The following is a 25,656-nucleotide window of genomic DNA, read 5'->3' on the forward strand; positions in this document are numbered from 1 at the left end:
TTTGTATGGAAGCAAAGCTCAGATATTTCCATATGTTTTTATGGAAAAGGCCTGGATAATGCAATTGTAATCTTAAGATGTGATATTTTCAATATGGAACCAGTAATAATATCCTTATATAAAATGCCAAGTTTAACATGTATTTCCCTCTTTGAACTACTGTTTGTTTGTTTGTTGTTTAACACCACACTCAGCTATATGACGGCGGTCTGTAAATAATCAAGTCTTGACCAGACAATCCAGTGATTGACATCATGAGCATCGGATTTGAACTTCTGAAACTGTCTGAAAAATAGTGCTGGTCTAAATCTTTAACTTATTCTAAACTTAACTATAACTTATTAAATGTTGTTGTTGTCTGAAGCAGCACCCAACAATATTCCAGCTACATGATGGCAGCCTGCAAATCATCCAGTCTGGGCCAGGCAATCCAGTGATTGATAACATGAGCAGCATCACACACTGTCAGATGTGGTGACATGCAATCAACAAAGTTTACCACCCAATCCATTTGGCCTCCTCTTACATAGGCATAGGCTGCTGAGGACCAATAGTAACCCAGAACCTCCATGGAAAACTTATTCAGAATGCTAGACAGCGATGAATGGAGCTTATTAAAGTTGTTCTCGGTAAGTTACCTTATTTACATATTCATCAGTTTGTGATACGAAGTATATTGGACTGGTTTATCGCATCGACAACATTATTCAATATATTGATAACAGAAATCCAATTTACCCTAGTGTCCAGTCTTAAAGGTCATGCTGATGTTTATGCCTAAAACCAAGGGCATCTCAAACATTTCCTTCACCCAATAACTTCAGGATAACAATTATTGAAAGCGTTCAATGCCTTCCTCTATCCAAGTGTATAATAACATCCTCTAAGATATTCCAGCCAACAGTTTATCCGTAAATCTCAGACTCACTATTTCTATGTACCACAGCATGTATGAGTGCTGACCTTGGGAGACAATGAGCTCTAGGATTGTGTGGCAGCTTGGCATACAGCATGGACACAGCAATAAAAATGCATGAGCACATGTCCACAATGACAGGCTTCTTACATGGCATAAAAGACAAGGGAAAGTTTCCTCTTCTTTATTCAACACCCATGTCTGGAGCAGGTACTCAGGATGCAACGGATGCATCGGGATCATTGTTTTGAGTGAGTGAGTGAGTGAGTGAGTGAGTGAGTGAGTGAGGACTGCCTGGGGACTGAACCACTGACTATCAACTCCCTAGGCAGACACTCTATCCACTACACCATGAAAGCTGCCTGGGGATTGAACAACTGACTATCCCCTCTCTGGGCAGACACTCAATCACTGCACCAGGGAGCCAAACAATTTTTAACTGATCTCCGGACAATATTTTGAGGCCAATGACGGCAGGTTTTCCAATGTTCAGATTATAGTTAGGTCCCAGTTTCACTATAAAGAACACTCTTGGTTCAAATATATTCTCAAGAAATGAGATTTCATAACTTGACCATGAGGGTGTTCAAGAAAAACTGTTCTCATGAAACAAACCCTACTGCAACTTGAACTGAGTCCAACTTGTTTCCTTGCAAATGCAAAACATATTTCAAAATATTACTTTACAACATTCCAACATATTAAAAGGCACCAGTTAACCACGTACCCAATGTGGATACAAAGATCTCTACGAAACAAAGAAACATAAAACAGTTTATGTTTTTTTTTTTGTTATTTAATGCTGCACTCGGCAATATTCCAGCTATATGACTGTAGTTTGTAAATAATCGAATCTGGAACAGACGATCTTGTGATTGATATGATGAACATAGACTTACATAAAAGGGATACAATGACATGCATCAACCAAGTCAGGGAGTCTGACCACCCATTATTAGTCGCCTCTTACGGCAAGCATAGTCGCCTCTTACGGCAAGCATAGTCGCCTCTTACGGCAAGCATAGTCGCCTCTAACAGTCTGCATGGGTTGCTGAAGACCTAGTCTCTACCCGGATCTTCACGGGTTTGAAACAGTTAATGAGTTCATCTCTGGAAATGAAACATGAAAGAAAAGCGATGAACGCCTACTTCAACATCCCTGCTAAACTTTGTTTGAGTGGGAGATTAAACCGTGTCTCCCAAAAGGGCCAGTGATGCCAGGTATGTCATACATGTTGCAAACAAAATTGACTTTTACAACCTGTCCCTAGATTGTGCAATCCAACACCCTTCTAATGAAAGTCTTCATTTCAGAGTCAATGAATTGATTCATGGCTATATGTATATAAAACAACCTTTTGGCATAAATTGACAAAAACATTAAGAAAAACCCACCTTATAATAGATTATAATAAAATAATCGCAAACCAAACACCAAAACTATTTCATTTCTATTCTGAAAGAAACCACATCAAAGGAGAACAAGAATTGAATCAAAAGAATTTCTCTCGAAAGTCAAAGGCGTACATCCTACCAGTATCGTTTCCATGAGGCAGGCATGTGCTGTTATCAACAACATGCTAAGTGTTGTTCAGAAGGTATGTTGCATGCCCCAGAGGACATCCTTTACATCATGATGGATCTGACTTTATAGACAGACATTATGTCTTATTATATATTCTTGACAAAAATTAATTAAGTTGGCCCTTAGATGTGAGCAAATTTATATTCCTCTATTACACTGGTTCCTCGTATCTTTACGGTTCCACAAACCACTAGGGATAAAGATTCATTTGGATAAGAATAACTTTTTATGCTTTCATAAGATAACACATTAAATTTTGATTCATTGACTGTCATTTCCAATCTGTAGATTTGACATGTTTTTAATATCCAAAATTATTTTTTTATTTAACTAATAAACTTTTGAGTATGGCTTTTAACATTCATACAGTTTTGCTCTCGCTCTATTAACTCTTTCAACACCAGTCAACCAGAAGTGTTTACTGCTGGGACACCGAGTTCCCAGAGACTCCTGTGTGATAGATGAAGCCAACATTTATCAAAGAAAATATCTGCTTGTAAAAAATCTTTGCTACTAGAAAGGTCTGATCCTATGGTTTATAAATATGAAAGTTATGTTCATCACATTAATAAAATAATGCATTTACAACTTAATTAAGTTCATTGTAAATACAAATGTAAGCTGACACATTGATAACATCCAGATTAAGGACCAAAGAAACGAAAAATTGACGATTTTCGGCAAACATAGAAAGCTTATTCCTACATATACATGCTCGTAACATCGCCTGGAGTTTTTTCGTATTTATAACATGCAATTTCATGGGATAAAAATTGGTTTCTAATGATGCTTTCTTACTGAAATCTGCTACAAGGTTCATGATTTGTTGAATTTGAGCATGTGACCTAAGGCAGCAAATCAAATTACAGCTATGGTACAGCCTTGTGTATATGATAAATTTCAGAAGTTGACAAAAGATGTCATTAGACTTACATTCAACGCGATCGACACATCTTTATTTTGCTGGACGTGTTGTCGAAGTGTGTCCGAGAATTCTATTTTCAATAACATCGTGGGAAATAGTGAATAATTTTTTAATTCATCGATAAAAAATGATTAATTGAAATGGAATACGTATTTCAGACATTGTGAAATGTGATAGATTTAATAAATGATTGATATGACACGTAGGTTCATAACAATATATAATATACTATTTTGACGTGACTATGGTGTCTGGGGGCTCGATGCTTCTTGGCCGGTACACCGGCCTACGGTGTTGAAAGACTTAAGGATCATTCTCCAATGAAATGACACAACGTCAAAAGACAATTCTTTAATATTTTTTAATATCACTTTTCTATACCTAAATCTTATTTAGTACATGTGACTTCATGTGTACACTGATGGTCATCAGTCATACAACAACTGGCTTTATAGCGGCACATAAAATTTCCTCATGAGGGGGGGAGCTGCCGGGTAGCCTTGTGGTTTAAGCATTTGCTCGTCACACCGAAGACCCAGATTTGATTCCCAACATTAGTACAATGTGTGAAGCCCATTTCTGGTGTCCCCTGCCATGATATTGCTGGAATATTGCTAAAAGCGGCGTAAAACCATACTCACTCACTCCTCATGAGGGTAGGTATGCAGTGATTTCATGTTTACACTGACGGTCATATTGCTAAAAGCAGAGTAAAACCATACTCACTCACTCCTCAAGAGGGTAGGTAAACAGTGACTTCATGTTTACACATGTCATACAACTTGCGGCATATAATAATTCCTCATGAGGGTAGGTTTGCAGTGACATCTCAGTGCACTGTGGTTTGGTTGGAACAAAACAGATTAAAACAGTATCATCATTAGATGAGGCGAGGTTTGTTGAGAACTATCACAGTAAGTCGGTCACAGTGACAGCACATTGTGATACATTTACATCAAGTACGGGATGTCAAAATTGCCGACACGATAAACGTGATGGATTTCTGAAGTTGTTAATGAACCTGTGGCGATTACAAGTGTAAGTCATCATTGATCAATTGGGCAATCATTGGTAGTTGATTATAAAGATGTGTCAAATAGATACTGAGGTAAATTCATACATTGCTATAGACTGTTCTTGTCAGTCTAGACATGGATCGAGTCGCTAGTTTGGATGTGCACTTTTGTTCACTAGGATGGGTCGTATCGGGGATTTTCGTAATTGGGCATGCAGTCAACTCTCAGACTTTTTCCTAATGTATGCTAAAATGAGGAGTACAGAACAAAAGGGTCTGAATGATGAGAAACAATGCTTCCATATTTATTCATGCTGGTGTCCCTAGGAATACAGCGAGTGAGTGAGTGAGTGAGTGAGTATGGTTTTACGAAATCAGATCGTTTCTTAATTTTGTTTCTAAGCTTTAATGGTTATTGGCAGTCTATGTAAATGTTTTGCATCAAAAGTGAGTGAGTGAGTGAGTGAGTACAGAGAGAGAGAATGTGAGTTAACACCGCTTTTAGCAATATTCCAGCAATATCATGGCAGGGGACACCAGAAATGGGCTTCACACATTGTACCCATGTTGGGAATCAAACCCGGGTCTTCAGCGTGATTAGCGAACGCTTTAACCATAGGCTACACGACTGCCACTCGAAATACAGAAGAAGTCTGTCAATTTGTATGTCTTTGACGTCATTTCATGAGAAAACATACGAACGGCAAAATGTGCCATTTAAAAACTCATGAACATCATTTTATGGTCATGTGACAGACATCTCATTCAGAGCATATAAGTCCTATACCATGTAAACTTTATACTAAAAATGTATTGGTTGTTATTTTTTTTAAAATGACAACATGTCTTCATTGTCAAACTAATAATTATCAAAAATCTAAAACACCTGTTGGGTATGGCTCTTCAAATTTTAACTTATGGTCAAAAGCAACCCCTGTGGTTACATGTAATATTCACCATAAGTGTCGAAATATTTAATGTAATAACATTTTGATATTTGAGCATGTGCATTCTCCTCCATGCTGAATTGTCAGTACAGAGCATTCCACACTGATAACAATATGTCATCTGAACAGTGGCTCACTGGAGCGTCGTTCTCCACAGGGTATAAAAGTCATATGTTATTCTTTATAACACTTCATAAAAAAGAATATGAGTAATATGCTACTCAAAATAAGTTATTGACCATCAGATTCTTTCATATTACTATAGTTAATCTGTCATGCCAGGTTAATGGTAGTAAAATAAAGAATAAAATGTTAATTGAAATGAGAAGTATATTATGCTATGGCAGAATAGCTATAGCAATGGAATCGAGTGGTGCTTAACTTCTTTTTAGTGATGTATTGTGTCATGACAAATTAACTATAATAATATATAGAAATGAGTGGTCCTTAACTTCTTTTGAATAGTATATACAAAATAACCTACTTGGAACTGTTAGAATTATAGGCTTATTCACCATACATTCACTTGTTAACGATAACCTGAAATCACTTATGAGTGTTGATTATTTTCAAATATCAAACAGATAATTTTCAATTCACCTTCTTATTAGGTCAAAGCACAGTATATTTCAAGTGGAAAAATCTCTGCAATATCAAATTCTTAAAATGACATAAACTGCCAATATTATCATGCTTGAGAAAGTGATCCCACAGATTAAATATTGTCCAAGTCCATTAATATTGATGGGTAAGGAGTAATCTGATAAAGATCTCCCAATCTCCAGTGTTGACAAATAGCACTATAATCACGAGGACAATTGTATAGTATTAAGCCACTATCGCTGCGGAGTGGTGAGGAGGGAAGATGTATCGGAGATAGGCATGGCAGATTGCCTGCAGATGAACTATGTACAACTTCAACAGACGTTTTGTGTGTTTCAGCTAAAAGCCTTGGCCACTGGACAGGAAACTTCACGTAACACCAAGACTTCGCAGGAAACTACCTTGCTAATCCCGCTTGCATGAATATGCTTTCAAATATCACTGTTCTCGGAAGTAAATGGGAATTAAACCAAACACGACTTCCAGCATTTTGGCATTCATCAACATCCGCGGAAAGACTGACATGATATTGATCACGCTTCTTTCTCCCATCTCTAACAGTATTCAACAGCCCCTTTAAGTCAACCGCACAGCTCTACGACTGCAGCTGAAGAGAACGCTGGCTGCCATCCATTCCGTGGGGTATATCCCCATTAGCAGAAATGATGCACTAATTCTGCGACTCAGCTCTCCAACTCCTGAGATGTAAGGAGCCCGAGACACCACTGTATCGCAGCTATCAAATATGACAGGGTATAATCAGATTAACCAAATGCCGCGATCTGCAACACTGTTACAACCGGAATACAGCTGATTGTATCGCACTGGGCCGTTAACTGGCTTAAACACCCCCGAGATGATAATATGATGTTCAGCACAGCCCTGGAGGGGATTTTAATAGTGACAACTCCACGTTCATATTTGTTCACAGTGTGTCGGGGGATTACAGATTAAGTGATTTTGTCATCCCAAGGCACCTCTGGAAATCTAGGGTTAGATTCTTGGCTGAGAACTGCTCCTGATGTAATTTTACAGTTCATATTGAAAGATATACTGTTGAGAACAATGATACCATTAATTGATTGTGGATCAGGTTTAAGTCTTGTGGGATTTGCGAAAATCTCAAATCAAAGAAAAGTCATTTCTTTCAAGAACAAATAACAGTGTGTGTTATTCCCGGAGGTAAAACTAGAAACATATGTTCATTAATTCTGTGTTCGAAATGGAAAGAAACTAAATTCATAACCTTGGGAAGATGAAATTTGGATTGAAAACAAGAAGATTATTATTAAAATGATGTTTGTCAAGCAATGCAATCAATCATACGGGACAAAATAGATGAGATGTTTTGCTTCAAAGCTGTTGTACAACTGTACCAATCATTTCTTAATCAGATTTGATGACTACTTGAATAACAACTATTTTGTGAGAGAAAGGTAATTGTCAATTTCATAGTGAGAAGAGAGCCAGTGAGATGGGTTCAATGTCACCTCTAAAAAGCATATTTAATATCATAATGGTCAACTTTTGTTGTGGAATAAAATCCATAAGTGGTACCTGTGATAACCACCCTGAAGGCATCTGTGGCCTTGTTCTCACAACAATCAGTGAATATGGGATTAAATCCACCACAAGCAGATACTGGTAGTTATAAGGGACACAACTCTTCACAAAGATAAAAAACTATTGAAAGATGTATGTAAAATAGAAACAAATTATCGCAATGAAAAATAGTAGTATTAATAGATTTGACAGAAAATGGAAGGAATTATTAGCCTACTTATAATTTCTTAGTCAATCAATATATGTACATACCCATATCTGATCATGTTTTTAGATTCATAAATTGCTTCACGTGTATACCTCATGTACCAGTATTACATTTATGTCTACTGAATTGAAATAAAAATATTCATAACAAAAGACAAAAAAAGAGAGATAAAAACAGGATGCCAAAAATATAGCTTATCAAAATATTCCTGATAATTGGTTATCCATTGGAAAACATCTCTGTTCTATCATGACACTTATCCTGGACCAATTCACAGCCATAGCTTCATTTTGAGTCTGATTCACCACACTCATTACCCTAGAAATTCTGTGAGAAGGTATGGATATGAGATATTGAGACAGTGATAACTTCCAAAATGAAGCTATGGTGGTCCAGGTAGTTATCATATAGAAAGGAGATACAATCCACGGGATGATTGACGATTGACGCTCCATGTTTGATTTCATTGGTTCGTCACATTGAAGCATTTTTATGTTCTTGCATGTGTTCAGTAGCTTGTTTGACAGAGCAATTCCAGTTATACAAATATACAAAACCTATGTTAACTTAGCAGAGTGACAACAATAGTATTCTTTTCTGAGGTGAGGTGAGGTGAGGTGAATTGGGGTTTAACGTCGCGTCCAAGATTATTGCACTTATTTAGCGACGTGCATGCTACGGATGCTATTCCGGACTGATGCCAATTTATAGTGCTAGCATACTGAGATACCATGCCACAGTTTAACATGAATACCCCACTAAGACACAGAACACTCAATCCGAGCCAACCAGTCCTTGTTTGAGCCCCTTAATGCTAACTGCCAGACAGAATAACAACAGGAACCATCTTTTAAGGTCTTTTGGTATGACGCGGCCAGGGATCGAACACTGGGCCTTCTGCTCTCCGGGCAGACGCTCTACCACTAGACAACGGAGGAGGTCTTATTCTTTTCTGAGTCACAGTTGGATATCACTGAAACTTTTAACTCCTCAACTTTTGATAGTATTTCATACTGTTACAAAACAGAAGCTTAAGGGAATGTTACATAAACTACTTATTACTATCTAATGGTGCTGAAAATGAGTCAGTTCAAAGGCAATATTGAATACTTTTTGTATGACAACTTCTCTCAGGGATCAGTTTTGTTCAGTCCCTGCCTGAACACTCAGAATATCCCTATCAAAAGCTAAGTGGTATATACACCCACTATAAGCTCAGATACAATAACACAAATGTTGGCAGTATATAGATGACGTAGAGTTGGTTATTGGTTTGTTGTATAATGCTGCACTCAGCAATATTCCAGCTATATGACAGCGGTCTGTAAATAAACCAGTCTGGACCAGACAATCCAGTGATTGACATCATGAGCATCGAGATGATGTAGTGCAGCTGGCTGAAGGATGCATGTTCCTAGGTCCAGCATGGAGATATACTCACAGCCAACCCACGCTCAGATCCAACTCAATTTAATCCCTATGTAGGCTTAAGATAAAATTGTTGTTGTCAACAGCTGATGAGGGAAAGTAGCAATTAATGATGCTCCGATCAAACCTGGAATAACATGCTCAGCTTCATTCAAGTTTCAGCTTCTTGTCCTTGTGGTTTCTGAGAACCTAGCATTAATATTCAGTTTTGGTCTTCGAACTATCAAATAATTCTTTTCGATGCCTTGAATGTTTTGTTGATTCTGTCAAGAGGTTTTGCAGGATAATTTGAAATCATGTGTAGTTCATAGAAAAACAATGTCTGTTTAGCCGCAACAAAATCTCATGGAAAGATTTGCCAATAAGGCCAAATTACATATCAATCAGACTAATTTCATAATGGCCAATCAGTGACAGACATCTAGTTTTCTTCGCCACGCCTGTGCAATTATAGGTGTTTGTAGAAATATAATAATTGAATAACTATTGGGATATATCTAATTTGTTACCAATGAAAACATATTAGTCACATAAAAGGCGAGACAGATTTCAGCCCAATTGCCGCTGAGTACGTCTAAATGTCAGTTGGCATTTCAAAAAGAGACGTTATTGGTCTCATCATGTAATTTCATGTTGTTCCAGAACACACCAGCAATGCTAAAGGCAGGAAGAAGGTCTTAAAGGGAGACATGTTTCCTAACTGTCTTCTGCACATCATTTGCCTAGATCTTGACATTGCAATTAATGTGTGAAACTTGGCATTGTCTCTGTGTTAACAGGCTTATCAGTGATATCCCAGTCTAATTGTCATGTGTTATGAATAATAAGTAGTGGTATGCTGTTCAGTGAGATTGAGTTATCTCCCCAACTGAGGGCATGAGTGAAGGGGATCTGCCATGTAGCACAAAGTAACTCATTGTGTGAACCACAGAGCTCGTTTGTAGAGTAAGTAATGTGAAATGCAATACAACCTCGAATATCATAATCAATAACTTCTAAATTAGTTTACATAACAAAACTGAACAAGCAGACGAAGATGCGTGAATCAAGTTTGCTGGGCCTGCCATTTCAATGGTTGAGCAATGTCTCCCTTTAAAGAGAGATTCCTTCCTAATATTGTGCTGGCACGTGGGTGTTGTGGCACTTCTCTCATACGCTATTGCCATAAGCAATGTGCCCTTTTAAAGGGAGATTCCTTCCTTATATTGTGCTGGTACGTGGGTATTGTGGCACTAATCTCATACGCTATTGCCATAAGCAATGTGCCCCTTTAAAGGGAGATTCCTTCCTTATATTGTGCTGGCATGTGGGTGTTGTGGCACTTCTCTCATACGCTATTGCCATAAGCAATATGTGACCTGTCATAAAATTGGAATTCATTCACTTTTTGTATGGTATATTATGTCATGTGTTTGACGAAATGACTTTTTGTGGATAATTCTTAGCTTCATCACTTCATATTGGTTACATATTGGCTTAAATATGTTGTTAAAAGACACCCTAACATGACAGTTTAAGTTGAGACCTCAAAACCATATACCAGACATCCTTCAATTATTCCATCACTGATGTTATATACTACTCAATAGAAGTAAAGGACCAACCAATTCTTTTATTACTATAGAATTGGGTGGTCCTTAACTTCTTTTGAGTAGCATATACCCAGTAGAAAATCGAGAACTAAGCCGAGGTATCAACTGAATACAGATTGCCCCTGGGAACCAGAATTCTAACAGAAAAATTATATTCAATTAAATTATGTCAACAAATCACAGTGCTGACTAATTATTTATTGACAAAGGCCTGCAATCATGCTCCGGAAAGTTTGTTATGCAACACATGTTTGTGAAGCTTCAGGTTACCTGATATTGGACAATTAATCTCTTGTAGAGATGGCTGTGAGTTATATCAAAATGATTTAATTCATCAACTGTTACATGTTTATGTCAACTGATAAAGCGACACATCAACAGCCCAGGGGTATACAGTTTAACTGGATACTGCAACACTGTCAATTACATGTTTATATTATCTCATGACATCATGGCAACATGCATTGTGATGTCATGTCGCAGTCAGAGTGCCCAATGAAAACATGTATATCTACATCGTGATAACAAGTAATAACAGCGAGCTGCTGAGATACTGATAACTGTCAGGTGATACTGTATTTATCATTAGGCAATGATAAATCAAATTTTAGATTTTTATCCCCCCTAACTCTTCTACCACTGACTGGCAAACAGCCCTCCTCACATCATAACTTTCCACACACAACTACCTACTGGTGCACAAAGTCACTGAGTTCCCTGTTTTCTTTACTTGATGAAATACAACATATATATATAACAGAGTTAGAAATTGGCACCAGTCCTGTAGTCCTTGCTGCCCGATAGTTAAGGTATCATAAGGCCAAGTAGAAATTTGCCATTTATAGGGTTATGCTTTGTGTTATCATTAAAAGGACTAGTGGCCTTAATGTTAGTTTCTACCACTGTATACTGAATAAATAAAGCTATTGGGGGTATTTGTTTTGTAGTGAAGACTGTGCACGGTTTCATTCTGTATACATAGTACATTCTGTATACATAGTACATTCTGTATACACAGTACATTCTGTATACACAGTACATTCTGTATGCATAGTACATTCTGTATACATAGTACATTCTGTATACACAGTACATTCTGTATGCATAGTACATTCTGTATACATAGTACATTCTGTATACATAGTACATTCTGTATACACAGTACATTCTGTATACACAGTACATTCTGTATACATACTACATTCTGTATACATCGTACATTCTGTATACACAGTACATTCTGTATACACAGTACATTCTGTATACATCGTACACTGCCTTTCAAGCATTGTGTGAAACACATCCGTCAATGCTTGATGGACACAGCAGGCTTTAACAGCTTGTGTGACACAAAATATCTAAATATAACTAAAATATTGAAAAATATGCATGGAAATATGATAATTCATTACAGCCTTGGTGTAATATTGTTAAAAATATACAAGCAGTGGGGCGTGGGCTTTATATGTCATATATATATATATATAAGCTCTCTCAGACTCAGTGTTGGAGAGCCACACAACAAAGACACACACACACACACACACACACACACACACACACACACACACACACACACACACACACACACACACACACACACACACACACACACACTGGTTCAATGATGGGTAAACAGAATGTGAAGACTGTTTCTTGAGTCACTCTCCACCACCGAGTCTGAGCGAGTTGAGTCCGATGTTGTATTTCTGTTATATCACAGCATGATGGCTACATGACTGAGAAAAGCCGTACTTGATGGATACAGAATGGGAAATTTCTTTGTTGTGTGGCTCTCCATCACTGAATCTGAGAGAGGTTTTCTCATGGCAAACTGTAAATAATAAAGTCTGGACAAGACAAACCATATGTGAATCATCTTAGCAACATTCCATTCCGATGGAGTTTGAGTCTGTATATCATATTTTCAAAATACTGGATATAAGAATATTAAATAGTCAACAGTCCAGAAAATATCAGAGGCCTTATCTGGTAAATCATTGAAGCTAATAATAATTTCTATTTCTATTATTTTGATAAATAATAACAAAAATATAAAGAATCCCACCCCAGAATCCTGAAATGAAAATTGTTTACACATCGTTACAGTCTTCAACAGCAAAACCTGCGTCTTTGTCATAGGCGATGTGAGATGGACAATGGCGCCACTGGTTGCTATGGATATGGTAGCTCTGGTCATTTGTGTACAATGGTCACTGATTGATTCTCCCTAGAGCTGACAGTCTCATTCAACCTTCTCTGGCATGCTAATTATCAGATAATCATGTTTGTACATTCATTACTTAGATTACCATTAATGCACAGGCTCGGAGAGCGCTTATTTATGTAAATACCTCTTCAATTGCTGTGGTGGTAGGGTTTCAGGGTTGGTACTTGGCATCGTTAGTAGTACCATATTTATCTTAATAAAAGCATGCCACTAACATGTCAGTGATATTGCTAAAATCTCCTCAAAGTGTCTGATGAGTACTAACAGAACCTTAATGCAATATTCATCATAGAGTAATTTGACAAAACTGTCAGTGAAACAGGGATATCTGCATCTGATTCCTCTTGTCTGAGTGCATGCAAAAAATTACTCCTGCAAATTGCAATATAAAATAAAGCAACACATATGTGGAACTACTGTATCTAATGCTGTCTCAGCAAGGCAGCTAGTATACACCCTTTAGGAGATTCTAAGGGCCAGAAAGTCCCTATAAAACCTCCCGCTTGTTGTCTGATAAGGGAGCCACCATTTCATATCCTGGGGATACCAGGTGAGTGCCTAGGATTAAAATAAAAAATAATTGTTCCAGAAAAACAAAACAACTGTCTCATATTTTAGACACAAAAAATATTCCCTGGAAATAAAAAAAGAAACAAATATAATTATTTGTCTCCACAAAGTCCCCGTCCATCCACCCACTCTCTGTCAAACAAGTGCCACAATTCTCTCAACCTTTCCTTAATGTCATAAATACTTCTGCCTCTTTCTCTTTATGATCATAAAATACAAAAACTATAGCATAAATAATATTATATTTGCCTGATGGCTCCATCGTTGATGGATGAGCAACAAAAGATACAACAGCAACAAAAAGTCAAATAAACTTCAAGTATGAGGGGTAGCTGGAAAGTTCTGAGACAAACTAGGATTAACTGCGATGATGGAGTTGGTTGCTAGTTAATTGTCATCTTAATCCCATCCAAGGCTGACACATTTCTGCCAATGATGCTGAAGTGGCTGGATCCCGCTGGTGTGGAAGGCTTCCTCCTGGTGGGTAAAACGTCCATCACAGCACAAAAGATGTCACCATCATTTACATAATGCTTGCTAGAAAATTCATTCTTCAAGTTTGAGAAGAGGTGGAAAACTGATGGTGCCAAATCTGGTGAATAAGGAGGATGTTCAATGAATTCAAAGCCAGGCGTGCATTGCAACCATGGCAACACAGACCTTTGCACTCTCCTGGTGGAACAACACACCTTTAGTGAGTTTTCCATGACATTTATGTAGCAGGGCGTGGAGTCATCCCACAGATGACATCCTTACCTTGTCAGCTTGCTGACGGGGTTAACCTCTTTGGTCATGTGGACAAGGCGTCCAACCTCTGATCAGAAGGTCAGTGGTTCGAATCCCATCACAGGACTCAGAAATTTTATGGCCGCTACAATTAGCCTTGATATCCTCATGCAGTTGCCTAAGCTGCTAAGCATGATATTGTCCATTACTGGTCAAACCTATTGAGAGGTAGTTCCTAGGGTCTGGTGGGTACTGAGTTGGACCTGGGTACCCACAATACTACCTGGACCCGTGGTTAGTCACGTGATATATTGACTAAAATATATCTATATCTAATTATCTGGAACTCTATGGTTACACAACAAGTTACTTATGTTCGCATTTCTTTCTGACTGAGCACCCATTCTTTCTGATTTTTCATATGGTTTAATAAAGATATAACTTAATTCAACTTCAGTGTATGCATGACCAGATTGCTCAATACATGTATCAAATACATTTTGCCAGGGCTATGCTAAAAAAGCTCCCAATCGGTAGACATCTCCTGAGACCTACAGTGGGTACCCGGGTAGGGTAGGGTAGGGTAATGGGGGGTCGGGTATCCGGGTAGTAAATTTGGACGCGTCCCATCCCCACTAGTCCACCAAAAGAATTCCTTTGAACATCAGAAACCCAAAGCCATAATCTTGCCAGCTGATGGAACAGACTGCCATCTTCTTCTGAGAAGATATTAGATATTTCATCTGCTTTGACTGTTGTTTAGTTCCTTGGTGACTCATCAATTGCTACAGGTTGCTCAAAAAGGTCTGCTTCAAATAACGTAAATTCTCACAACAGATTATGAACCTGTTGAGTTTCTGATCCGGAGGCAGAAGCTTGGAACCCAGCTTAAGACAGCATCATCATACCTAGCTCCAGAATATCTAAATCTTTCCAGTGAGAGATGCCTACTGTATTGGCCACGTGACATGTGGTCGGTTATCTATAATCATATTACATATTTTATCAATTGTTTATCAGTGGTGTCAGCTGAAGGTCTTCTCGATCTTAGATCATCTGCCAGGCTCCTGCTTCCCCTCTTGAACTCTTGTGCCTCCCTCTTAACACTGCACGGGAAAGTGCATAATCCCCTAAAATTGACACCATATCCACATGGATGGCTGTTGGAGTTAGCCCTTTCAGTTGGAGATACTTGATGACAGCATGGCAGCCAGTTTTGTCCATTTTCATCAAACAAGAATACCTAGTCACTTCCTAAAGAAATACTGTATTCGATGTAATAAATGCCCCACTCTAATAAGCGCCCACGGCGATATTTGCTAATACATTGGCTAGTGAACAATCCCAATTAACACCCCTTCCGATTGACCAATGTACACACAACTTATTTAATTGTGTATGGGCAAATAAATTCTGGAAAAATATATTTGTCGGATATAAATATTTCAGGCTGTCAGCATAAACCACGAAATTTACGATCTTCACCTGTTTTTTCACCAAAATAATATTCTAATAAGAGCCCTCTATGTCTAATTTTGAGAGCGCCCTGGGCACTTATTACGTTGAGTACAGTATGCTGCCTAGTTGTGTATTTGGTTCAAATGCAGCCCGTCATGAGAGTATTGTACTTACCGTATTCGACGTAATAAGCGCCCCGCTCTAATAAGCGCCCACGGCGATATTTGCTAATATGTTGGCTAGTGAACAAACCCAATCAGCACCCCTTCCGATTGATCAATGGACACAAGACTTTTTTATTCGTGTATAATACGCACTCGTGTGTTATATCACCCTTAATTATGGGCAATTAAATTCTTGAAAAATATATCCGTCGCATGTAAATTTCAGGCTGTTAGCATAAACCACGAAATTTACGATCTTTCAACTCAAAATAATATTCTAATAAGCGCCCCCTATTTCTAATTTTGAGAGCGCCCTGGGCGCTTATTACCTTGAATACGGTAACACATGCCAACTGTTGAAAGTGTTCCGTATATCCTTCGTAGTTAGGTTGAGAACTTTTCAGCCACCCCTCGTAGCCATTACAGGTAACATAATCCATATTAATTGTTGATCTTGATTATATGTAATTTCTGGTCACTGCAAATTCCTCTTATATATAGAAGTTATATATGGTTAGAGCTAAAAAAAATAATGTTCAACACTCTAACATAACGGGGTGAACTCTTCAGGGTTATATTAACACACTGACTTAGACAAAAATACATGGGGACTGTATTTGTCAATATTTTCTTTTAATTTACATTTAAATTAAAAATATATATCCTATTAGTTTTAAGTACAACATACAAAATGACATTCATCACAAGATTCATGTTTTTCATGATGAAAAAATTATATAATAAATGAACATTATGCATACAATCTTTTAGTGTTGAAGAATGAAATAGAAATTTGAATATAGATGCATTTCATGTACAGTCCTATATCCTTTTTATGGAAAGTACTATTTAAATGCATAGGCATTTTTTTGTACTAAAATCTTGTCCTAGCAAAAAGATGATTGCCCATATTAGCCTATGACTAGATGAGGGATGTTTTCCCTATTAATTAAGTTGTAAGTCTTGGCTTGAAAATGTCATCCCCCTGTTCCCATATTCAATTTGGATCGTTTCACCTAATAAAACCGTCTCACGCTGGGCTACTAGAACAGCAACTGCAACCTGTATGATTGCTGTTAACAAGACAGGCCAATGATTTCATCATGGAATTTGTCAAATCACTGCAAGTTGAACCGATTCATTCCACTTCAAAGGTGCGGAGGGGTAGGTTAGGTTAAGGCATTTGCTCATTATGCGGAGGTCCTGCATGCCATTCCCCACATGGGTACAATGTGTGAAGCCCATTTCTGGTGTCTCCAGCCATGATATTACTGGCCTATTGTTAAAAGCGACGTAAAACCCAACCCACTGACCAGTATACTTAATGGCTCATAAAACTATCATTTCAAGAATTTCAAGAATGTTTTAAAAAAAATTCTGGGTGAGTGAGTGAGTGAGTGAGTGAGTGAGTGAGTGAACAATATCAGTCTACATGAAAATGACCAGACAAACCAGTGACTGAAAGCATGAGTACTAATTCATGTCTTCAGCGTACAATGACACCCAGTCAACCAAGTCATCCGTCTGACAACCGAATTTTCAGCCTGCTATTACAACAATTATACCATTAAGGTATAAAGGTGGGTGTACTGTAAATGATTAGGGTTGGTGGTGAGTGAGTGAGTGAGTGAGTGGGCGTTGGGTGGGTGGGTATGAGTGAGTGAGTGAGTGAGTGAGTGAGTGAGTGAGTGCATAGTTGTTGTTTTTTACGGTTATTAGCAAATATTCAAGCAGAGGTGGAAACAAGAAATTGGGTTCAACATCAATGCCATGTGGGGAACGAACCCAGTATTTAGCCCAACAAGCGGACAGTTCAACCACCGCCCCTTTATTGATAAGGCTGGGGTATCATATTACATGATTTGGCCCCTTTCTCTGTGAAATTCACAGGAGCATTTAAGCTCAGGTCTCGATATTTTACATATTGTAAATATGGAGAATCCACTGTGTGGCTTTGTGTGACACACCTGTCAATGGTCACCCTATCTGGTCCCCAGATGCATCAGTATCATATCAGCCTGTAAATACTCAGCAACCAGCAAATTGTACTCCTAAATAACATGGCTGTGACGGTTACCTAGTTACCAGTTACAGCATGTCCGATCATAATTAGGAGATAAACATATCATGTTTTCAATGTAGCAGTCCTGCCGATATATTGCTTAGCATTGAATTCAATTTGGAACTAAACACTGAGCGTGACAGATCAAATGTCAAATTTAATGCATATTTTCAAAATCATACACAGCTATTCAAATTGTGGCAACAGATTGAAACATCAAGCATCAACAAGACTATAAAAACAGGAATCTTTCTCAACAATTCCAATCAACTCTTTGGATTGACAACTATATCAAGTCAACCAATCACCATGTGGCAGTCGGTTTCTATTGCCCAATCAAAATTAGCCTTAGTTTGACCTTGAAGCATGCTATTGTCTGTAACCATCCCTGCTGCAAGATGGCCTGGCTAATGGCGGGATGGTTAGTATCACCAACACAGGGGTCAATACGATCATTATCTCCTCCAGGAAGAAGTCTGCCTAATCATGACCAGTGAACCAATCAGGATCAGATAGTGGGAGTAAATTCATCCACAAGGAATACCAAGGTCAGGCTGAAACATGGCCTTCAATTCAACCCTTGATGTGATTGTACTAATATTGCTTCACACTGCTTGGTGTCATATAAATCTCCTGTACTGTCTTAAATGGAATTGTTTACAAATTTGTTGTTTTTGTGTTACAGACAGGTATTGTAGCGGCCAGACTTGATAGAAGTCAACAGGTGACTTTTGAAGTTTCATTAAAAAATTGCCTTTTTGAATCACCAGCATAAAAATATAAAGGGGAACAAAGGTGAAGTTGTCTTTCTTCTTCCCAGAATGCAAACTGTACATATTCCCCACAAAAAGATGGTCAAAACTATACATTAAAAAGCAAGGTATGTGGAACCAACATATGTACAGATTGCTCATATGGCAACACGTCTACAAAACCCTCTTTTATTTAAACTTTTCTGTAAAAATAATAATAAAATAATGATCTTACAAAGTATCTATTCAATCTTCCAAACCTTTCAATCAAGAATATACATTCAAAAACACCTTTATGTAAGGCTAGTTTTTCTTTCCTCCTCAAAAGCCATTGCAACAAATTCATTGACCTCTAACAAAGTAAGTGAGTGAGTGAGTATGATTTTATACTGCTTTTAGCAATATTCTGGCAATATCACGGTGGGGGACACCAGGTATTGGCTTGATGAGCACTGGTATGGTGCTGATAAAACTAGAAACATAATGGGGTGAATCTGGCTTCGAACCCACAATCATAGGTTTCTGGCGTGCCCAAGGGACGCAACTCTGCGAATCGCTGCACCTTAGACAACTGGGCCAACCGTGCCCCCTTTTTTGCACAAAAATGATTAAAATATTCAATCATAAATCAACTGAATTCAAAACCACTTACCTCAATGCAACAGTGTCTGTGTGGTATTATTCACAAGACCGCAAGGTAAAATCTGAAGAAAAAAATAGAAAATACTTGAAGATTTCATTACACAAATGATTGAAAATTCATTTTGTCTGACAAATCTAATGAAAATGGTTTGATCATATATGAATTCTTGCTTGCAAGAAGGTCAAACTACATCAGTGTAATCCATGGCATTGCATGTCATTTACAGCTCAGTGTGAAGGGCCTGGTTCTTTGAAATTAATTTCTTTGGTAATTAAGGTCCTGAAAAGTAAATTTACACAATGACTGTGTGCTTCATATACATAAAAGTCTTTCATAAGATAGCTATGCAATAAATCGCAAAGAACAATGAAGAACGATGTGTGTTTTTTTCACGATAAAACATCTATCATGGCATCATTTCTGGAGATTCGAATAAACGCTCTCAACTTGATGACATCCTATACTGGACGACGTTATATTTGAGAGGGGAGTGTCTAGTGAGTTGTTCCCCATAGATGTAGCTGGGCAACGCTGATAAACGTGATAACTGAACGATCGCATCCACATGTGGAAGAGATACGACAATCATCATTGGGAGAAAAGGTACAGGTAATCGATGTGAGGATTGTGAGAATATGTGGGAAATACCCACCTGTGCATAAAATGGATATGTCCGACATTGCCGAAGTCGGATTCTATTGAGGGAGTCACAATTATTAAAATATAGGTAATATTTCTAAAGCCTTTATATTTCATCATCATCCTTAAAGAGGCTGTACATAATGTTTATATCTCATATAAGAAATAAACAACTCGTGATCATTGTTTGTCATACAATAAAACACTGCACTTGGGGCTGTGCCCTCATGGTTTATTCTCCCTACAGAGTTTTATTGTACGATAAACAAAGTCGTTTATTTCTTAGGTAATAAAAATGTGTTAACTGATATGAGAAGATCACTGCATTAGCTTACTTAACTAGTATTATAAACTGAAAGGATGTTTCAGGGCATACTAGATAAACAAATTCTGACATGGACATCTGATGTTTCTGGTCTAAACACCCCATCACACGCAGATCCTTGACAACCCATCACATGCAGATCCTTGACAACTCATCACTTGCAGATCCCTGACAACCAACATATTTCATAACACCTTGTCATATGAAGATCCTTGACAACCAATCACATACAAATCCTTGACAACCTACCACATACAGATCCTTGACAACCCACCACATACAGATCCTTGACAACCCACCACATACAGATGCCTGACAACCCACCACATACAGATCCTTGACAACCAACATACAGATTCTTGACAACCAATCACATACAGATCCTTGACAACCAACATACAGATCCTTGACAATCCACAACATACAGAACCTTGACAACCAATCACATACAGATCCTTGACAACCCACCATATACAGATCCTTGACAACCCACCATATACAGATCCTTGACAACCCACCACATACATATCCTTGACAACCCACATACAGATTCTTGACAACCTACCAAATACAGATCCTTGACAACCCACCACATACAGATCCTCGACAACAAACATACAGATTCTTGACAACCCACCATATACAGATCCTTGACAACCCACCACATACATATCCTTTACAACCCACCACATACATATCCTTGACAACCCACATACAGATTCTTGACAACCCACCATATACAGATCCTTGACAACCCACCACATACATATCCTTTACAACCCACCACATACATATCCTTGACAACCCACATACAGATTCTTGACAACCAACCAAATACAGATTCTTGACAACCAACCAAATACAGATTCTTGACAACCCACAACATACAGATCCTTGACAACCCACCACATACATATCCTTGACAACCCACCAAATACAGATTCTTGACAACCCACAACATACAGATCCTTGACAACCCACATACAGATTCTTGACAACCCACCATATACAGATCCTTGACAACCCACCACATACATATCCTTTACAACCCACCACATACATATCCTTGACAACCCACATACAGATTCTTGACAACCCACCATATACAGATCCTTGACAACCCACCACATACATATCCTTTACAACCCACCACATACATATCCTTGACAACCCACATACAGATTCTTGACAACCAACCAAATACAGATTCTTGACAACCAACCAAATACAGATTCTTGACAACCCACAACATACAGATCCTTGACAACCCACCACATACATATCCTTGACAACCCACCAAATACAGATTCTTGACAACCCACAACATACAGATCCTTGACAACCCACATACAGATTCTTGACAACCCACCATATACAGATCCTTGACAACCCACCACATACATATCCTTTACAACCCACCACATACATATCCTTGACAACCCACATACAGATTCTTGACAACCCACCATATACAGATCCTTGACAACCCACCACATACATATCCTTTACAACCCACCACATACATATCCTTGACAACCCACATACAGATTCTTGACAACCAACCAAATACAGATTCTTGACAACCCACCAAATACAGATTCTTGACAACCCACAACATACAGATCCTTGACAACCCACCACATACATATCCTTGACAACCCACCACATACAGATCCTTGACAACCCACCACATACAGATCCTTGACAACCCACCACATACATATCCTTGACAACCCACCACATACATATCCTTGACAACCCACCACATACAGATCCTTGACAACTCATCACATGCAGATCTTTGACAACCAATGACATGCAGATCTCTGCCAATTAACGAGGCAACTGTCAGCTATTTCTCATGTCAGACTATGTGAGGAGAAGCCAACAAGTCGGGTTTGAACAAGCAATACCACATTCAGTGAAATAAAGGAAGCTTTACTGCTTCGATCCCCATCAACATCCTGCTTGAAACTACTGGATTTTATTAAACATGAGGAAAACATGGCTGTAAGTATTATTTCTTTTGATTGGTGGAATTGCATTGCAATCAGAACATAACCAAGAATTTCTCTAGCCAGGAAAAACCCATAAAAGTCCCTTCTTTGTCCAGTTCATCTCATCCTAACTGTATGTGTCATTATCATAGAAGCCACTACTTGGGTCCATCTCTATTCCAGGATCAAAAGCATCCAATCTTAATCATAGCCTTGACTTCTGTAAGAACCCCAGGATCATAAATCCTGCTTTGTATTCACATCCCGGAATTCTGAGACAACTGTAAAGAAACGCCAAGGGGGAATATTGTGTGTCAGTGAGCTTCTGTGCCACTATCCATTTTAGCAATCAGCTTGATCAAAGCCTCTGACTGTAACAATAGGTCACACTATAATGAAACATCCATTCACATGGAAGAATCTGAAGTAAGCTATTGTGTAGGACAATTAAAGATGCCATCCTTCCCATCCCTTGAACTACCCCATCCAAATGTCTATCCACTCCTGACCTATCCCATCCAAATGTCTACCAATCCCCTGACCTACCCCATCCAAATGTCTATACACTCCTGACCTATCCCATCCAAATGTCTACCCATCCCTGACCTACCCCATCCCAATGGCTACCCATCCCCTGACCTACCCCATCCCCATGTCTACCCATCCCCTGACCTACCCCATCCCCATGTCTACCCATCCCCTGACCTACCCAATCTCCTGACCAACCCCATCCCCATGGCTACCCATCCCCTGACCTACCCAATCTTCTGACCAACCCCATTCCAATGTCTACCCATCCCCTGACCTACCCCATTCCCATGTCTACCCATCCCCTGACCTACCCCATCCCCTGACCTACCCAATCCCTTGACCTACCCCATTCCCATGTCTACCCATCCCCTGACCTACCCATCCCCTGACCTACAGATCCCCTGACCTACCCTATCCCCAGACCTACAGATCCCCTGACCTACCCATCCCCTGACCTACAGATCCCCTGACCTACCCTATCCCCAGACCTACCCAATCTCCATATGAAGGACACTAAAACATCCAGCCAAAGACGACCAACATGCCAACTGAACAATGCCACAAAAGCAATCCAGGTGAATAAATAAAACCTTCAAGAGATTCACACCGACTACAAGACAGCTGTTTCCAATAAATTCACAAAAAGAAACGTCGATCTGTCATACACACTGCCTCACAAACCATCCAGACAGAAAAACCCCAATTGGTCCAAGCTTGTTAACACCCACTTCATTAATATTCATACTTTATTTGCATAATAATACCATTATATGGATGTCCCTTGGTTGCCTTCATAATGCTTCTGCCACTTTTGATGAATCCGCAGAGAGGCTATATACGCTTCAGTAGGTTGTTTCAACGCTTCATAATTGTAATTAATGCAACAAACTTTCCGAAACTCTCCAGGGTTAAGAATCTCACATGAACAACTTGATCCCATTGCAGTCCTTCTCTCAGTCAAACATGTTTGATGGTTTGATTGTGAAAAACACAACTGTAACTGACTGATTCATCTGAGAATGGAAATATCGTTGAAATGCGAACTGTTCTCGTGAAATGATACCAAGAGTTTCACTAAACAAATTAGCTTGCAAAACTAGCTCATATCACAGTACACCATACATCACATCGGTACGCCCACGGGTAATTAGTTCTTTGAAATTGCATTGAAGTACTTGCCAGTTAAGAGACTGGAACTAGGTTTCGGTATTTATGCAATCCTAAAATAATAACGGCTGGATAAAAACCCTCATCCATAATTATATAGCAGATTGAAATCTGGAAATATTGCTATTTACACAGCTCTATTGAAAAAGAGTAACTTCAGATCTTTTGAAACCATTGACTAAAGATTGCTACTTAATCCGTGATAAACCTTATTGGTATATTCTCATAAAGAATCTTAATTAATGCTAACTTGGTATCATACTGAGATATATATGGAAGCAGGAAAACATAAATTCTATCCATTTGGTACAAACGATTTATATGTCGGACTTGTCGACGCCAGTTTAACAATCAATGTTTGTGATCCAGTGTAGGAATAGTGAGTGAGTGAGTGAGTGAGTGAGTGAGTGAGTGAGTGAGTGAGGGAGGGAGGGACATATCTGGTAGATAATACTTGTCCACTAATAAAACAGTGAACAGGCTTAAAAACCTCATGTACGAGTACATACAAGTAGAAAATATTATTTGACAATTAACTTTCATACCATCTTACATGGTCTTCCTTGAATAATCTTTTCAGTATCGATGCATGACATGCTGATATTATATTTATATCATGGCCTCATGTAAGCTTGTATCATTTTGTATTGATAAAGGACCTACTGATATGATACTCATTCAGTGAATTATTTCACTCCTTGTTGAAGAGATCAGGGTTCCATTAGTCTGAGGTTTGAGCCCCAATTTCACCTTCAACATGTCCCCTGGTTTGTTGGCACCACATCCTTGCTTGTGAGTTCCACCCATGTGGTAAATGTCCCATCCTTGTGAGTTCCACCCACATGGTAAATGTCCCATCTTTGTGAGTTCCACCCATGTGGTAAATGTCCCATCCTTGTGGGTTCCATCCATGTGGTAAATGTCCCATCCTTGTGAGTTCCATCCATGTGGTAAATGTCCCATCCTTGTGAGTTCCACCCATGTGGTAAATGTCCCATCCTTGTGAGTTCCACCCATGTGGTAAATGTCCCATCCTTGTGAGTTCCTCCCATGGGGTAAATGTCCCATCCTTGTGAGTTCATCCCAAGTGGTAAATGTCCCATCCTTGTGAGTTCCACCCATGTGGTAAATGTCCCATCCTTGTGGGTTCATCCCAAGTGGCAAATGTCCCATCCTTGTGGCTTCCTACTACGTGGCAAATGTCCCATCCTTGTGTGTTCCACCCAAGTGGTAAATGTCCCATCCTTGTGAGTTCCAACCATGTGGTAAATGTCCCATCCTTGTGAGTTCATCCCAAGTGGCAAATGTCCCATCCTTGTGAGCTTCCTACTACGTGGCAAATGTCCCATCCTTGTGTGTTCCACCAAAGTGGTAAATGTCTCATCCTTGTGAGTTCCACCCATGTGGTAAATGTCTCATCCTTGTGGGTTCATCCCAAGTGGCAAATGTCCCATCCTTGTGGCTTCCTACTACGTGGCAAATGTCCCATCCTTGTGTGTTCCACCCACATGGTAAATGTCCCATCCTTGTGTGTTCCACCCACATGGTAAATGTCTCATCCTTGTGAGTTCCACCCACATGGTAAATGTCTCATCCTTGTGAGTTCCACC

General features: G+C 38.8%; 1 protein-coding gene across 1 annotated transcript in view; it reads right to left on the reverse strand.

The window, feature by feature from the left end:
• LOC139452351 (G-protein coupled receptor dmsr-1-like) overlaps positions 1-25,656 on the reverse strand; it is a 190,565-nt gene that overhangs the window by 57,596 nt on the left and 107,313 nt on the right. Inside the window, exon 3 of the mRNA XM_071233800.1 lies at positions 19,397-19,448. The gene's annotated coding sequence lies outside the window, so the exon portion shown is untranslated. The remainder of the gene's footprint in view (positions 1-19,396; positions 19,449-25,656) is intronic.

Source organism: Haliotis cracherodii, unplaced genomic scaffold (assembly GCF_022045235.1).
Source record: "Haliotis cracherodii isolate W230 unplaced genomic scaffold, xgHalCrac1.p SCAF_9, whole genome shotgun sequence".
Lineage (NCBI taxonomy): Eukaryota > Metazoa > Mollusca > Gastropoda > Lepetellida > Haliotidae > Haliotis > Haliotis cracherodii.